General features: G+C 45.7%; 1 protein-coding gene across 1 annotated transcript in view; it reads right to left on the bottom strand.

Moving 5' to 3' along the window:
- Positions 1-10,351: 10,351 nt before the first annotated feature.
- TADA1 (transcriptional adaptor 1) overlaps positions 10,352-18,510 on the bottom strand; it is a 379,727-nt gene continuing 371,568 nt past the window's right edge. Inside the window, exon 9 of the transcript XR_012656283.1 lies at positions 10,352-10,369. The gene's annotated coding sequence lies outside the window, so the exon portion shown is untranslated. The remainder of the gene's footprint in view (positions 10,370-18,510) is intronic.

The following is an 18,510-nucleotide window of genomic DNA, read 5'->3' on the forward strand; positions in this document are numbered from 1 at the left end:
TATTCTCAGGAATCGTTTTAGCTTCAGTGCCGCTCTGCACATTCAGGGTTGTTGATTGGCAGCACCAAGGAGCCTGAATGTTCTTGGCCTTGTCTCTTGTGTAGTCATTCACACACACATAGCATGAGTGTGAAATGCTACTGGAACAGCTTGGTGGTAGTTTACACCCGCTTCATGCAAAGTACAAAGCAGAGGAGATTAAGGCTTCAAGCCTAAGTGTGGCAAAGTGGCACTGTTGCATGGAAAGGCTGGAAACCACTGGTCTCAATATCGCAGCCCCTGATAAGTATTTCAACAGCAGGGGATATTCCTTGCCGTGAACCCTGGAGGAATCTGTCAGCGGCTCGCTGCTGGATATTTCACACTGAACACGGTGAGGCAGAAATCCTGCCCCCGTGGAGAATTTGAACTCCCTGTGCCTCATTCTCCTGACTCTGGTACCCACCTTACGCTGTTGGTAACAGCACAAATTTTCAGTAGGGTTGCTCCCAGCTTACCTTGCCATGAGTCAGATCAGTCCAAGGCCTTATATTTTTAAATCTGTATCTTCCAATGAAACAAGCGTGACATATCAGTTTTACTCCTAAAGCCACTGGTTTTAGAAAAAACACTGGAAAGTTTAGGATTTCACTTTGAGTCACCTTGGTTTTCTTTTTATGGGAACATTGCTAAGAGTCTCCCTTCTTGATACAGTTCTGACCTAGCAGGAGCTGGGATAGCCCCTTTGCTGAGGTGGTGCATTTGCCCTTCATAGGAACTTGAATTAATCTGAATATCATGCTATTAGTATTTGCATTATTTATCTACTGACTTTTATTTTTCTGCCTCAGGGGAACATGTATGGGGCCAAAATAACTCAAGATCTGGGCTTCAGAAGGTACTTCCCCCACCCTGCAGCTGCAGTGACCAGCACGCGAGCTGGCCGCAGTACTTAGACTGTGGAGACTGAATTTCTTAATAAAACTGACAAATTTTTGTGGCTAAAAATTCACCTGAAAACCACGTTTGCCAAAGTCTAAATGCACTTTGAAAAGTGCCGCAGAAGCTTGATTTTTCGACAGCAAAGCCCGAATGGCTTAGCATTCTCTTAGCTCTGGGCTCCACACAGACAGTAAACTAGAGGCTATTCCTACTATTGACAATCAAACTGTACAAAGGCACAAAGCTAAATGAGCCATGCAACATTATCCATCCCTCATATTGCAAAACCACCGTAGATCACACTCAGACTGAAGCATTAACAAGTTACTTGTGATGAGGTGCTAATAATGTGGTTTAGTTTTCCAAGTAGAGTTTAACAAATTTAAAAAGGCAAAGCTTTGCTATTAACCAAGTAACAGACGGAAACTTGACTTCATCACAAGTTATTAAAATAGTCACCTCTTTACAGTAAGGCTATTGTGCTTTCTCTTCTTTCCTACTGAGAACTGCAGAGCAGAAAGCCACTTACAGCTTCATTGTCTGTGCAGATGAGTGGAGACTGGAAATCACAACTGAAAGCTCCAGCTAGGTACTTCTGGGTAAGTACGTGTGTAGCTAGTCTGTGTTGGCAACATGTCTTCAGTGGAACTCTCCAGAGGTGTCGGTCAGTGATACTAAGGGCAGGTCTGCACTTAAAAGCTGTGCTGGTGCAGCTGCGTCACTGTAGCACATCAGTGAAGATGCTACTACATCAATGGGCTTCTCCCATCAGCGTTGTTAATTCACTTCTGCAGGAGGCACTAGTTATGTCATTGGGAGAAGCCCTCTTGCTGGCATAGTGCTGTCTACACCTGGGGCTAGGCTGGTACATCTGCTTCTCTCAGGGGTGCGGACTTTTCATGTAGTAATGTAGACCTGGCCCAAGGGTATGTCTACACTGCAATTATGTCCGGCCTGTGCCTGCTGGCTTGGGCTATGAGGCTGTTTAATGGCAGTGTAGACTTTCAGGCTCAGGGTGAGACCCAGGATCTAGGATCCTGCGAGGTGGGAGGCTCCCAGAGCCTGAACTGGAACATCTACCTGCAATTAAACAGCCTCATGAGCCTGAGTCCGCTGGCACGGGCCAGCTGTGGGTGTCTAATTGCAGTGTAGACACAGCCTAAATGAATGATCACAGGGCTGGAAACCAGGAAGTCCTGCATCCTAATCCAAGGTTTGCCTCTGGTTTACTATATGGTCTTGGGTAAATCACTCCATATCTGTGCCTTAGTTTCCCCCTCCCCCAAACCAGAGAATAGTAATGTTTACTCACCATCTTGCAGGGGTTTTGTAGGGAATAATGTGCAGTGTGATTAGTATGAATCTAGCTGACAAGTTTGGTGAAGGACCTTGAGTGAAATTTTATGCAAATTATTTAATGAGCCAGATTGTTAATTTGCAAATAATTTGCATATAACCATACATTTCAGCTTAAAGAAATTATATGGCTTTGTGGGTCATGCCAGGCATTGACTGGCAGCCCTGATAAATGAAGCCCTCAGTTTAACTATACGGCAGTAGCAGGCAAGTTTCTCAAACACTGCTCTTGGTTAGGCCTCTTCCAACACAATCTACAATTAGGTGCCTCAAACCTCTTCTTAAAGGGCCGGCTCCCACTAGCCAAAATACAAACTCTAAAAATACAGTGAGCATTAATGTGACATCCAAATTCACTTCAAGATACATTTTGGAATAAATCATTACAACTATTACAGGGGCCTTACACTGACTTAAAAGGAGAGCATCTTCTCTCTTTCTCTCTCTCTCTCCAGCTATCTCAACCACGCTATGGCTGTTTCCATCAGTTAATACAGACTCAGCTGACACTGTAGGCTTCAGCGTGACACACAGACAGAGTGGCAATCCTGGAATCTCCTTATAGATCTGCGTAAGTAATAGCTGCCTTGCCCCTAAAGTAAAGGGCTTGAGGCCTTCATTAATAAGGGCTGTGAATTGCACAGACATATCAAATAATCAGTAGAAGCATTGGGACTGGATTTCCCATGCTCCTTCTGGCCTTGCAGCTCAGTGCACATTCCCCCTAGGGGATTTGGTGAGGGAGAATCTCACGTTTGACATTGTCCCTGAGGCGTGGGCAGGCAGGGCAGCCTTGCTGATCATGTGCCCCACGAGATATGTGATGTTTGGCAGGTCTGTCTCTCCTGCTGCAGCTAGGAATAAGATTGCCAACTTTGTGATTTTAAAATACTGGACACTCCAGCAGGAGTGCTGGAACCTCCCCTGCCCCTCCTTCACCCTAGACCTCACCTCAATCCTGCCACTACCCCTAAGACTCTATCCCCAATTCGCTCCTCTTTCCCCCTCCCTTCGTTGGTCACTGCTTTTCCCCTCTCCTCCCTGCCTGCGTGAGTCGGGATGGACTCCTCTGCAGAGCCGGGACTGGGAGTTGCAGCCACCTGATGCAGGTAAGAGATGGCCCTGGCTCAGTAGGGGCTGGTGCAGGTGATGACCTGGTGCCTCCCCACCTCCCTTGCCTGCAGTAACTGGACTTTGGGTGTTCAGTCAATAGATCTGACCGGACAGTGTCAGATCCCCTTTTTGACCAGACTTTCTGGTTGAAAACCAAACAGCTAGCACCCCTAGCTAGGAAGCTAAGCTGCAGTCTGCTGTAGAGATTTCTCAGCCATAAAACTCCTGCAGAGCTGCAGAGAGACCCTGGGAGCTGTCAGGTTCCAGGCAGATGCTGCCCAAGGCCTCCTCGCTGGGCAGGATGAGAAAGAGAAAGAGAAAGCTCCCCTGGGTGCTGTGAAGACATGCTTGTGTGACTCTGCAAGCAGCACCTCCTGCTACCTCCACACCTGCCCCTTTTGAATCAGGGTTCACCAACACTGATATGCACACCCACAGCTCACCGCAGGGTAGTCCCATGGCTGGCATCGACAGCTGCTGTCCTCCCACGCAGAGGACTGACTGCTGTCCTACTTCTGGCTTTTACTGTAAATTGCTAATGTCAGAAAATGCTGAAGCTGCACAATGGCCCTTCCGTTGCTGCTCGCAACGTTTCCAGGATGTCTCAGCATTTCCTGTATTTTTTTGGTGGGTTTGCTGAGTTTTCGGTCTTGTCTTCTCATCCCCCTTTTGCAGCTGGAGGAACTGAGGAACAGACGCGCCTAGGAGTACAGATCTCAGCATGAATGCCTGTCCTTGGCCCCAAATGCAGGAATTGAGCGAGTGCAGAATTTCTAAAAAGAGGTGGGCGGGGGGAGCTGGTGAACCAGAAGAGAGGTGCAGGCCAGGGGATGAGCATGGTTTCGGGAACAGGTGTGTGCCACTTGCTTTCAGAACTTCAGGGAGCCAGCTTGGGCTCACGGCAGCTAGGAGTGACAGACACAAGGTAGAAGATACAGAAGAGGGAGAGCTCCAGTTTCGCCTTCGTTGGCAGCTGGGCTCCCAAGTAAGCAAGCAGGGACATTTTATTGGTGTGAGAGAGGAAGATGTTGGAATGGGAGAGGGAGGAAAGCGGATACAACCATGGGATTGGCTTATGGTGGCAAATCAGGGAGTGAGATGGCAAGCAGAGCTGGTGGCAATGAAGATGGAGGCACTTGCTTGAGGGAAAGCTGTCAGGAGGGGAAGGATCACTGGAGACAGCTCTGGTTCCTCCAGCTGACTGGGCTCACTTGGATTTTGCCTGGCATTTTTTGGATCAAGTAGTTTTGGGTTCACTGCGTTAATTAGCGTATGTAAATTTTTCATTAGCATAGAATAATATGACAGATAGTGGCATGGTCACATAGCACTGCCCACATAGGCTAGATACATCATGGGTATTGAAAATTGCCCTATCACGAGGCTGTACGGAGCACCAGAAAAGTGGTCCCTTCAGCAATTCCCAGTCATCTTTGGCCGCTTGGACAATTCCATCAAGTGCCACATTTAGCCAGTGACCTTGGGGGGAGCCACAAGAATCCAGGCACAGCAGGACATGGTGCTGCAGACACAGCATGCAATAAAACAAGCTGGCTCCAAAATCTCTGCGCATTTGGACCATGGACTCACTTCTCGTCCATCCTGCTTTTCCGCTGGCTTACATGTGCCAATGTAGCTTCTGAAAATAGATTTTCTGGGAGCACAGCCCTTCAGGGGATTCTTTGATTACGTTTCTCTTAGTAACTCATGAAACCCACAGGAGGGCCGGCAATAGAAACTACATCTCCTGTTTTGCAGGCCTATAGTTGACTATATCTATACTCTGCCTTTACAGGCCGTTTCCCATTAAGTGTGTACTGCAGGAGCGGCGTTACACAAGGGTTTATGTAGCTCTGACTGTGTTAGTTACTGCCAAGTGCTGGAGGCTATTGCAGGAATACTTTCCCCCAAGAAAGCCCAGTGAAAACTCCGATAAGCAGTTTGTGTACAAGGAGTTCATGTGAAAAGTGAAAGTTCTAAGTATGTCATCTTGTTCTTCCCCTTTCAGTGCCTTGTTACTGAACTCTTTCATTGGCAGCTGCACCCTGAGGTGGAGACTTGTGGATGAAGACACCAAGCCAGGTCATCTCATGTAGATGGATGCATGGAGCAGACCCTCCAGGCGCACATCTCTTCTGTTCCACCCACAAGGGTGACTCAGCCATTTCCCCTGCACTGTTTCCATCCCCACTCTCCTTAGGACATGCCAAGATCTCCCTGTGTAATCCAAGGCCTTTTTGGGAATAAAGACTGGGTGGTGCAGGTGAGGGGGATGTAAATTGTCATCCCCCAAGTCCCACGGGAATGAGTCAGTAGAATAGTGGAGCCATCAATGAAATTATACTGGGGTAGTGAGAGGCGAATTTGGCCTGGTATGCAAGTCACACAGAGTTTAGCTAGGGCCAGATTCAATGCCTGGTTTTCTTGGAGCAAATCCAGAGTAATTACAGATATATCTGGGCCAGATTTACAAATGAGGTCATGAATGCAAAGTGGTCATAAAACTTGATTTAACTGCTGCTTTCCCCCCTGTGGGGTGCTATGAAGTAGTCAGAGAGCATTTTCAGTACTGCCCGCCCCTCCTTTTGGCCCATATCATCTGGTCAGACATATGGCTACATAGGGCCTATTGACTCCTTTGGAACTCATCCTGCTTCATTTATCCCAGTATCCTGTCTTCTGACAGTGGCCAATGCCAGGTGCCCCAGAGGGAATGAACAGAACAGGTAATCATCAAGTGACCCATCCCCTGTTGTCCATTCCCAGCTTCTGGCAAACATCCTTGCCCATCCCAGCTAATAACCATTGATGGACCTATCCTCCAGGAACTTAACTAGTTCTTTTTTGAACCCTGTTGTAGTTTTGGCCTTCACAACAGCCTCTGGCAAAGAGTTCAGCAGGTTTTGTTTTCCAATATGTCCAGATCTGGTTCTGTCAGAGTGATTTTAAAGTACTGCTTAAAGTTACAGCTTTATTTCATAGCAGTACATCAGATTTTTCCCACTGGCTGCTCCTCAGTAGCCCTTTGCTTATCAAGGACTTGCCCTGTTCAAAACAAGGGCTTTTTTATCACTATGTTAGAGCAGGAGTGGGCAAACTTTCTGGCCCGAGGGCCACATCTGGGAATAGAAATTGTATGGCGGGCCCTGAATGCTCACAAAATTGGAGTTGGGGCATGGAAGGGGATGAGGGCTCTGGTTGGGGATGCAGGCTCTGAGGGTGGGGCTGGGGAGGAGGAGTTCGGGGTGTAGGAGGGTGCTCTGGGCTGGGACTGAGGGGTTTGAAGGGCATATCAGGGCTGGGGCAGGGTGTTGGGATATGAGAAAGGGTGCAGGCTCCGGCTGGGGGTGCGGGCTCTGAGATGGGGCTGGGGTGCAGGAGAGTTCTCCAGGCTGGGATCAAGGAGTTTGGAGGGTGGGTGGGGGATCAGGGCTGGGGCAGGGGGTTGGGGCATGGGGAGAGGCTCAGGGGTGCAGGTTCTGGGCAGTGCTTACCTCAAGCAGTTCCCAGAAGCAGTGGCATGTCCCTTCTCTGGCTCCTACATGGAGGCGCGGCCAGGCAGCTCTGTACACTGCCCCATCCACAGGCACCGCCTCTGCAGCTCCCATTGGAGTGGTGCAGGAGGCCATTGGAGCACATAGGAACCAGAGAGGGGCCATGCTGTTGCTTCTGGAAGCGGCATGGAGCATTCCCCGACCCTGCTCCTCAGCTGGAGCGCCAGAGTGAGGCAAGCCCCAGATCCCATTCCCCAGCGGGAGCTTGAGGGCTGGCTTATAACGGTTGGCAGGCCAGATCCGGCCCGCGGGCCATAGATTGCCCACTCCTGTGTTAGAGTGTAGAATCAGAGCCCAGTGTATCCATCTTCCCTGGTATTGAAATCAAGGTCACCTGCTTGGTGTCAGCCCACAAAATGATTCACTGTGTACTTTGCTGATGGCAAGATATACAAGATGGCCCCAGCAGTTCAGGCCTAGGGAAAGGGGAACCAAGGTAGATTTTAATTTGGGCATCTCTGCAGTTTGGTTTTCTGTCCTGAATTTCCACTGTGCACACAGCCAGAGAGGAGTTTGTATTGATGATGAAGAGCCCTGTTTTTATTTTATCTCAATGATTGCCTGTATTACTCCCCCTCCGGATGTGATATTTTTAAAACTTCCTGGTTTGGGCTAGTCTGGGAATTCTGCAAGAACAGTAGGGGGAGGGATAGCTCAGTGGTTTGCGCATTGGCCTTCTAAACCCAGGATTGTGAGCTCAGTCCTTGAGGGAGGCCACCTACAGAACTAGGGCAAAATCAGTACTTGGTCCTGCTAGTGAAGGAAGGGGGCTGGACTCAATGACCTTTCAAGGTCCCCTCCAGTTCTATGAGATAGATGTACCTCCATATATTTGTTTTATATATTTTTCTCCAGCTACAGTACAAAACAAGAACAAACAAGTCATAGCGCCATTGAAATATGAAGAGCTATTCTGATTTACACCGTTGAGAATCTAGCCCTTTGTTCTCATACTTCTAATAATTTTCCACTGTACATACTATTTTAAAATCAGTTCCTCTGTCCCCTCCTGCCTCCCTCTCTGAGGTTAATGAATTTATCTGGCATTTATAGCATTGGACTAGGAATGAATTCTCGTAGTCACTCTACCATTTGCTGTGCATCATTGGGTGCGACCTATAGGTCCTCCGTCAATGAGATGGAAACAGGAAAACTTACTCAGGCTTCTAAATCACATGAAAGATACCATGGACACAAACAATGTATTATTATCACTGCTTCCTACTCAGCATGTTTTCCTGTTGCCATCAATTTCCTTCTCTTTCTCTTCAGTTTGTGCAGATCATTTTGGGGGAAAATGCTAGACTCACTCCCAGGCTACTGCCTTTAACCCATCCGTGTGTGTGTGTGTGAAAATTCCAATCAATACAACTGATACACAATACCTCTCTTTACAATGTAAAGAGTGATTTCCCCAGCTGCTGCAGGGCCAGGACTGAATCCAGTCCAGTGAGGATAAGTTGTCATAACTTATGCCAGCGGTTAGAGCAGGAGAAACAACCGACTGGACAATGTAAGGTCTAAGATCCAACCCATGGGCTTGATTCTCCTCTCACGCACTGCAGTGTCCATCAGGAGTAACTCAGCTGAAGTCAGTGGAGATGACTGGAAGAAGAGAAATAATCCCTGTGGGGGAAGGAGGAGAGCTACTTTTATATCACAGTTTCCTCTAGGTTCCCTGTCCTGCTACAGCCCACCCCATCCACATATTAATGCCAGCTACATGTGCTATTTCAGTAACCTCTCTGTTTGGCCCCTGTTATTTCTTCTCACCTGATGAGGGCTGAGATTATTGTCACTGAGAACATGAATTATCCTATGAGATTCCTATTCTGGAGCTGTCGGCCATTCATCTGAACTATAGAGTGGCCACCCTCTTTAAGCTGTTTAAAAGGAAGCCCCTTCTTTGGGCCTCCCCTTTGCATGCTGGATGCTTGGGGGCCCATTTCTCCTCTTACTTGGGTTTGCCAGGACTGTAACTCCATTGACTCCAGCAGAGTTGCACCTGCTTTGTTCCAGTGCAAGCGAGAGGAGAATCAGGCCCCTGTTTGTCCAGTGCACTTGCTCCTTCTCTTGTTAAAGGTCTTTGCATGCTTACACAGTAGCTAGAATAAGAGACTTTATTTTCTTACAGAGATTTCTTTCATCCTTCCACTATTTCCTGCTTTCTGATGCTGCTGGGAGACCAGACATTGACTTAAAAAAAGGAATCTAACCCTTTGCAGGTTTAATGTCCATATACCTTTCCAGTTTAGGGTCTGAATTGCTTCTCTGTCCTATTTCCTAGTTTCTACATTACATTGCTATGCTGTGCCTCCTTCCTGCTACCTGATTCTTCTCTTCCCACGTTGTTGCAGCCATTTCTCTTCCTCTTTGATCATTATTTCCTGGGTAACACTCCTTCCATACAGTAGCACTTTCATCATAACAAATATTAAGTAATTAAGCTTGGGTAGGTAAGTATCAATATCTCTGTTTGATATATAGGGGAACTTAGAGACAGAGAGGTTAAGTGACTTGCCAAGACAACAGAGCTAGGCAGTCACAGAGCTGGGATTAGTACTCAGTAGGAGTTCCTGGCTTCTAGTCCTGCAGTCTGACCACTAAATAATGCTACTTCTCTCTAGCATCAGTGTTCTTCTTTCAGGCCTCCTCCTGCAATCTAGCTTAGCCTCTGTTTTACTGTGGTTATTTGTACCCTGTCTTACATCACTAACTATATTGCAAGGAATAGAGGATAACTGCCTGATGCTTATGAAAAATAGCTTCTTTATAAGGGACAGCAACCTGTATCTCATGCATCCGACGAAGTGGGTATTCACCCACGGAAGCTCATGCTCCAATACGTCTGTTAGTCTATAAGGTGCCACAAGACTCTTTGCAACCTATATCTGTGATACAGTGTCATCCACAACACAAAATCATACACTTGTAGAAGATTACAGTATGTGATTCTTTGCAGAAAGATGGTACTAGAGCACATTGTGTATGATACAAGGTGTAGAACAGTAGGCATTAAATGAAGACTAGTTTGTAAAATGCAAGAGCGGTGTCACCCCACTCTCTTTACGCTTCTGTGACACAGTCTGCTTTCTGCTGCCTCTATTGCCTGCTTCACTCACCATTTCCTTCCTGTTTCTGTGTCTGTGCCCGACTTTATTATCAGGAGAGGTTTGAAGGGAAACTATGCTTCTGCTTTTTCAGGGTAATATCCTTCTACTACTGAGGTTACCGATACTGGTATTTGAAATGTATTCCTTTTGCCGAAGCCGAACTGAGTTACCAGGGTCCCACTGATTGAGCTGTTTCAGAGCAGTCCCTGTAACCAGGGCTTGAAAATGTACGGTAGTGTTCATGCTATGTAAACTGAGTAACTGGTACATTTTTTGTTTCCTGTGTGGTTTGTCTTTAAATTTCTAGGAGTCCTCTAGCCATAAAAATGGTTGCCATTTTGTGAGGCCTATCTGATATGGCATGTTACAGAGGAGAAACATAGTGTGCTCCTGCATGCAGACTTTATTTTAGATGTTTACCTTAATCTCAGATCAATCAGTCAGCTCTGAAGGATAGAGCATGAAAAGCATATTGGATAGAATGGGTCAAAAATTTGAATTTTCATCCTGTGGAGAATGCTAATATATTGAAATCAGTTATTATCCCAAATCAGAGGAAATTTTGAAATATCAAAATATTTTGCTTTAGCTTGGTTAGACATGATTATGTGCCCCCCCGACCTGCCATGGTGCCTCCTAGGAGTTGTAGTTTTAATCTCATAATGCACTGTGCTGGTTCAACCAGAGTGCATCATGAGAGATGTAGTCCAGCCTGGGAGCCCAGTCCATCAGGGAGAATGGGGGCATGGGGCGCCTGAATTACAACTCCCATATGCCACCATGGCAGCTCAAGAAGACACAGATTAATGCTGAACTGACCCAAAACAAAACATTTCATTTTGGTTTGACAGACTGACGTGTTTTGATTTCAGTGACTCTAATCCAAAGTGAAATACTTAGTTTAAATTTTCCAGATGGAAAATTGAAACATTTCATCAAAATTGAAATTTTCCCATGGAAAATTTTGGATATGAGGAAACTGTATTTTCTATTGAAAAAAACATTTTGATGGAGAATTATTAAGCAAGTCTAAAATCAGACACCTACCAGTCAATGGACTAATCCTATTAGCCAGGGGAGGGGACAAAAGAACAAAATGGGGGCTTAACAGCCAGCTCCAGTAGCAATGCCCTCATGAGAAAATTAGCTTCCATCTTCCCAGGTGCCAGGACTCCCATCATGATGCTGTCCCTAGACCCTCCTTAGGAGACTGTTTTCTAGACTGGCCTCTGTCTAGTAGATGTCTGATATATTTGAAAACTACCTCTTGCCTTTGGAAGAAAGAAGAAGCATGCTGCCTGGAAATGCTATGAGCAGTAGCAGAGGCATGGGAGCTGCCTGTCGGCAGATATAGGGAGACAGCTTTGCATCATTCAGATTTGCTCCAATAATAAAAGCTAGGAATTGAACTACTTTTGAGGATATGGCCCCTAATCTTTAAAATGGAAGTTGAAATTCTGCAATTGATAATCTAGACGGTGAGCAGGTGACTGGATATGCTGATCTCTGCTGGTTAAGAGATTTCCCCACTACAATAACCCTAATCCCCAAGGACAATGTGTACTATCTAATCTAACTCTTTATGTAAAGATCACATTAGTAATCAGTCAAGCAGGTGAATTAACCACAGTATAAATTCACAACACACTTCAGCTTCCGTCTTCACCAGATGATGAAAGATTCACCTCAATCACTGCATAACCTGTAGAATTTCAGACTGTTTTTCAAAGAAGCACTGTTATAGATAGAACAGTAGACAAGGATGTGTTCTAAAGAATTCCAAATGCTGTAGGGGTATGTTGCTGTCAAAAATTCTTAATGCTGAGTCACATTCAGCTGTCTGCTAGAGCTGGTCAAGAATGAAGGGATGAAACTCCTTTTGATGACTATTTTTGTTTTGAAAATGTCCCATTTTGACATTTTCTGAATGAAATGTTTTGATTTTTTCAGTTCAAAATAACTTTTTCTTTAGAAACACGTTATTTCATATTATTGTTTTAAAAATGAAAAAGTCAAAATTGAAATGAAACATTTCTATTTATTGGAGCAAAGCATTTCAACTGACTTGAAACTTTTTTTTTATTTTTATTTTTAGTTAGTGAAAATGTTTGAGATTTTGGCTTTTTGTCCTGAATTGGGACAGGAAAAAATTTCAAAATCTCAACAGAAATCCATTTCCTGACCATCAATGTAGAATCTGAGAAATCCTCTTTGTATCAACCGAGTTCCTCTGGATTTATATCCATCCACATGGGCTCAGAATCTGCTCCATTAAACCTGACATGAGGGATTGTTTCAAATTGGGCCCGATCCTGTGGGGGTGCTCAGTGTCTCTGGTGAAGTGTTCAGTACAGCTGGGTGGGAAAAGATTTTCCTGTCTTTTGAAAATTTTCAAGATTTGAATTTTTTCCCCATTCTGTATTGGGATGAAACCAAGACCTTTTGAACAAGAGAGACCATTAATTCCCTGTTTAACCAATAGCCCTGAGCACTCACCTGTAATGTGGGGTCAGGGACCCACAGCTGAACCCAGACCCAGCTCACTGCCCTCAGATGATTCAGCTAATAAACCTGGCCTCCTGCAGGTGCATTCTTAAACCCTGCAGCAGGTCTGGGTCCCTGGCTGCTCTGCGGAGTCCCACAGCTGTGTTTCTGGTCCTGCTCCCTGCTAATGCTTTCAGCTCCTTCCTTGTTCCTGGCCTTTATTCCTCCCTCCTGCTGCTTGTTCCTGGCTCCTGCTCTTAGGCCTGCTCTACACTATGCGTTTATACTGATTTTAGCAGCGTTAAACTGATTTAACGCTGCACCCGTAGAACACCACGAGGTCCTTTATATCGATATAAAAGGCTCTTTAAACCGGTTTTTGTACTCCTCCCCGACGAGAGGAGTAGCGCTGAAATCGGTATTACCATATCGGATTAGGGTTAATGTGGCCGCAAATCGATGGTATTGGCCTCCGAGCGGTATCCCACAGTGCACTGTTGTGACCGCTCTGGACAGCAATCTGAACTCGGATGCAGTGACCAGGTAAACAGGAAAAGCCCCGCAAACTTTTGAATTTCATTTCATGTTTGCCCAGGCCATTGAGCTCTGATCAGCAACGGGTGGCGAGCAGCCCAAATCCAAAGAAGAGCTCTCAGCTATGGCACCATAGTGGAGATACTGGAATTGAACGCTGTATGGGGAGGACAATCTTTCTATCCGCTCCGTTACAGAAGACGAAAATGCAAAGCATTGAAAAAAAATGCTCCAGCATGACGCGAGCCACAGCACAGTGTCTGTGTGACAGCGTAACGGAGCCAAAGAATCAATGGACTGCTGCATGGAGGAAGGGAGGGGAACTGAGGACTGCCAGTTAGCCCAATCTCCGAAAAGCATTTGCATCTGGGTGAGCTCCCAATGTCTCTAGGGTCAAACACATGTCCGGGGTGTTTCAGCGATATTAATTACTCCCCCTCGCCCTCTGTGAAGAAAAGGAAAAATCGTTCTCTGACTTTTTCATTCACGTAATGTCTACTGCAGCCTTCGTAGACACGGTGCTGGGGCAATGAAGGCAGGCATCCTCTCCCTCCCTTCCCCGGGGCAGATCGACAGTGCACTAGGACTGGTAGCCATCCTCGTCATCAGCCCGTGAGTGCTCCTGACTGGCCTCAGTGCAGGTTGGCTGCAGGCGCCTGGGTAAATAGAATGACTCCTGTTATTCCCGGCAATGGTACAGAATGGCTGTAACTTCCTCATCATAGCAACTGGGGAATGAATTCCATCAGCCTCCCCTTTCAGTCTAAAGAAAAGATTCTAACTGCCTGACATCATAGCAGCGGGATGCTATGGCTCCTCTCCCCCTCCACAGTTTAATGTCCTGCCTGGACTATCATAGCAGCTGGAGGCTGCTCCCCCTCATTTTATCTCACTAAAAAGTCAGTGTTTCTTATTCCTGCATTCTTATTACTTCATCACACAAATGGGGGGACCCTGCACGTAGCCAGAAGGGTTGGGGAGGAGGGAAGAATGGGTGGGTTGTTGCAGGGACACCCCCTAGGAATGGCATGAAGCTATCATTTCTGCAGGATCTGACACGGAGCAGCTGTCGGTCTGGCTCCTCTGATGACACTGTTCTTCAAATACACTTGCCCCATTTCTAGGCAGGACTGACTCTATTTTTAGATAGAACATAAAGAAGGGAATGACCCAGGGGGGTCATTTCCATTTTAATCTTTGCGCCCCCAGCTGACCTCAGCAAAGGTCAGCCAGGAGCACCCATGACAGCAGCAGATGGTACAGAACAACTGATAACCATCATCTCATTGCCAATTTACAATGGCACAGCAGATGGTACAGAATGACTGGTAACTGTCTCTGCTACCTCACAAAGGCAAATGAATACTACTGTGTAGCGCTGCAGTACCGCCTCTGTCAGCAGCATCCAGTACACATGACAAAAGGCAAAGCGGGCTCCATGGTTGCCATGCTATGGCGTCTGCCAGTGCAATCCAGGGAAAAAGGGCGCAAAAAGATTGTCTGCCGTTGCTTTCACGGAGGAAGGAATGAGTGACGACATTTACCCAGAATCAGCCGCAACACTGTTTTTGCACCATCATGCATTGGGATCTCAACCCAGAATTCCAATGGGCGGGGGCGACTGCGGGAACTATGGGATAGCTACAGGATAGCTCCCCACAGTGCAATGCTCCAGAAATTGACGCTAGCCTCTTTACATGGACGCACACCACCGAATTATTGTGCTTTGTGTAGCTGCGTGCACTCGACTTTATACAATCTGTTTTACAAAACCAGTTTATGTAAAATCGGAATAATCCTGTAGTGTAGACGTAGTTTCCTTCCCTGGCTCCCATTTCCTGGCTCCTGCCCCTGCTCTGGCTGATACTTTGGCTCTGATTCCTGGCTCTCGGCTCCAGCTTGCTCTCTGGACTTGGGGTTCGGCTTACCATGGCTCCGTCCATTAGTTCCTGCTTCTAACTCACTTCCTGGACTTGATAACTCGGCTCCTGATCAGAGGTCCGGCCACTAAACCTGGTCATCTCTGCTCCAGCAATTAGGCTAGCCTCCTGCCCTGACCATTAGGCAAGCCCAGTCCTTAAAGAGGGAGACCTGGGTTCAAGTTCTCACTCTGCCTGATTGGAGCTAGGACTTGAACCTGGGTCTGTGCATCCCAAACAAATGCCCTTCTCCCTGGGGTATGGGCTATTCTGGATGGATGGATGCATCAATACACACACTCTCTCTCTCTCTCTGTCTCCCTCCTTGACAAAAAAAATATATCTTTTTTGACAAATTGGTATTTTTCCACTGAAAAACTGTGTAGATGAAAAATTCCAGACTCATTGTAGTATGGAGGGCCCACAGTTACCAAGGCTGGGAACCATTGTTACAAGATACTGTCGTCTCCCCTGTCATCAAACCATTTTGGGATATGTTAGCTGTGGCAGTTGCCATGTGAACCAGGGTTGTGCTAGATTATAAAGGAGGCTGTAGGTATTTTATAGACCATATTTTAAGTGGGTGGGAATATGTACCTGCTAAGCCAGCATCTGGCATTAGTCCTGCTGCAGAATCTCACCCAGGACCTGGAGCCAGTGGCCTGAAATTGCCCACTAGCTGAGTGAGAGTGAAAAGAAAACGATAGAGAAAAAGTGACAGTGTGTCCTCCTCAAAACAGTACTGAGATTCACAGCCCATGTCAGAGACACTGACCCAACTGTCACGTCTTAGCACTTCCTTTTACAGGTCACTACGAGAGAGAAAGAGAGAGATGGGGCCGTAGGGGAATTCCCTCTCCCTGCCACACAGCCCCCTTTATTTGTGATGGTATATGAAGCCTGCGTGAGGCAGAGGCCTTTGGCTAATAGAACCAGTGCCTGCTGAGTAATACATGAAATGCCGCTTGGGTTTCCAAAACCATTAGTCAGGAACCCTGCTCTGGACCACGCAGCACACACTCATCTGAGCTCACGGAGACAATCAAGGATCGGAATTTCCCCTCCTTCTTTTTGTTCCGGTGGTGAGGAACCACATTTACCAGGCTAAAGTTAAACCCTTTTTTGATCCCGGCCAAGAGATTGCAGCTCTGCATTTCCATGCACCACCACAGGTGAAGAGTGTCTATGGAAGGAATCATTACTACAGGGCAACTTCCCCACTCCTCCCCAACGTGAAAGAGGATTTGACTGAACCTTTGCAGCATGTATGCAGGCTTTGTTAGCCACACAATAAATGCTTTGCATTCATGACTCTGTTGCAAAGGAAACAAAGAATGTTGGAGACCAGAATAGAAATATACAATGAAGGGGCCATTAATTGGGTGAATCAATTTTGCCTGATGGAATTACATTCCCACTGTATTTGCTGACAAGGAAAATATCCTTACAAACTGATGGAATGTTTCAGAAGAAACAAATTTGGTTGATAATTAGCCACATTCCCCCTCTCTCCCAGGGTGACTGATTGCCACAGGAATGTGAAGATATGTCATATGAGCAGGAAGTAAACAGAAAAGCTCATCGGCCCTGTCCTATGACCCCTGTGAATGAAGTCCTTCCCTCTCCGCAACCACTCTCGCAGCTCTTCCCCTGAGCACTAGTGCATGGGGGGTGGGGGCTGGGGGGTGGAAGCAAAGCTGGATTTAACTCTCCATCACATTCTTGGCATGTTTTGTTGCCCTACTGACAAAAGATACTGAATGCTTTATGGGTTCCAGATAATGCTCAGTAAAGATAATGGGCAAAATGATATGGAAGTAAATATAAAATCACTGCTGACAGAGAGGTAAACAATGATGAATCACTTGGCAAGCTCAACAACATTTATTTTAATATAGCCAAATGCAAAGTTAGAATAAGGAATGCAGGCCATATGTGGAGAATGGTGGACTGTACTCTGGAAAGCCACTACTCTGAAAAGGATTTATTAGTCATAGTGGACAAACAACTCAACTAACTTCAGGGAAGAATTGATTGCGAATCTAAAGGTGAAAGGCAATTTGAGTGAAAGTGAGCATGCTTTGGCAGTTTGAGCGGCTTTTTTTTCTTATTTCTTTTTTTGCTTGGGGTGGCAAAAATGGAGCCGGCCCTGTTGCCAAAGAGATAATATTAAAGGCACAACAGCAAAGTATCCTCACACAAGGAAAAAACAAGAAGAGGCCAATATGGTTGCATAATGAGCTCTTTAATGACCTAAAAATAAAAAAAAAAGGAATCCCACAAAAGTGAAAACACAGATAAAATTGCTAAGGAGGAATACAAAAGACTAGACCAAGCATGTTGGAAGAAAATTAGAAAACCTAAGGCACAAAATGAATTACACCTAGCAAGGGACATAAAACACAATACAGAGAGTTTCTATAAATACTTTAGAAGCAAAAGAAGGACAAAGGAAAGCATAGGTTCACTAGTTAGCATGGAAGGAGAGCTAATAACAGATGATACCAAGAAGGGTGAGATGTTTAATATCTACTTTGCTTCAGTTTTCATTGAAAAGGTTAATTGTGACCAGGTGCTTAACACAATTAATATTCCTAACAAGGGGGGAGGGAACACAATTCAGAATAGGGAAAGAACAAATTGTTAAACAATCAATTTGTAAGCACTTAGAGGATAATTGGGTTATAAGGAATAGCCAGGATAAATTTGTCAAGAACAAATCATGCCAAACCAACCTCATTCCTTCTTAGGCACAGTTAGTGGCCTAGTGGATGGGTTGATGCGGTAGATGTGACGTATCTTGATTTTAGTAAGGTTTTTGACTCAGTCCCACATGACATTTTCATAAGCAAACTAGGGAAATGTCATCTAGATGAAATTATTATGTAGTGGGTGCACAATTGGTTGAAAGACTGTGCTCAAAGAGTCACTGTCAAACTGGAAGGATGTATCTAGTAGGTAGGGTGACCAGACAGCAAGTGTGAAAAATCGGGACAGGGGTGGGGGGTAATAGGAGCTTATATAAGAAAAAGACCCCAAAATCGGGACTGTCCCAATAAAATCGGGACATCTAGTCACTCTGCTAGTGGGAGTCCACAGGGGTCTGGCCTCAGGCTGGTGCTATTCAACAGTTTCATTGATACCAACTGGGAGGAGTTGCAAACACTTTGGAGGACAAGATTAGAATTCAAAATGATCTTGATAAGTTGGAGAATTGATCTGATACCAGCAAAGGAAATTCAATAAAAACAAGTGCAAAGTACTAGACTTAGGAAGGAAAAATCAAATGCACATACAAAATAGGGAATAACTGGCTGGGCATTAGTACTGCAAAAAGGCATCTGGGGGTTATAGTGGATTACTAATTTAATATTAGCCTGCTGTCTGATGCAGATGCAAAAAAAAAAAAAAAGAAATATAATTCTGGCATGTTTTAACAGGAGTGTCATATGTAAGATCCAGAAGGTAATTTTCCTTCTCTGCTTGGCACTGGTGAAGCCTCAGCTGGAGTACAGA

Source organism: Chelonoidis abingdonii, chromosome 7 (assembly GCF_003597395.2).
Source record: "Chelonoidis abingdonii isolate Lonesome George chromosome 7, CheloAbing_2.0, whole genome shotgun sequence".
In the NCBI taxonomy this organism is placed as follows: domain Eukaryota; kingdom Metazoa; phylum Chordata; order Testudines; family Testudinidae; genus Chelonoidis; species Chelonoidis abingdonii.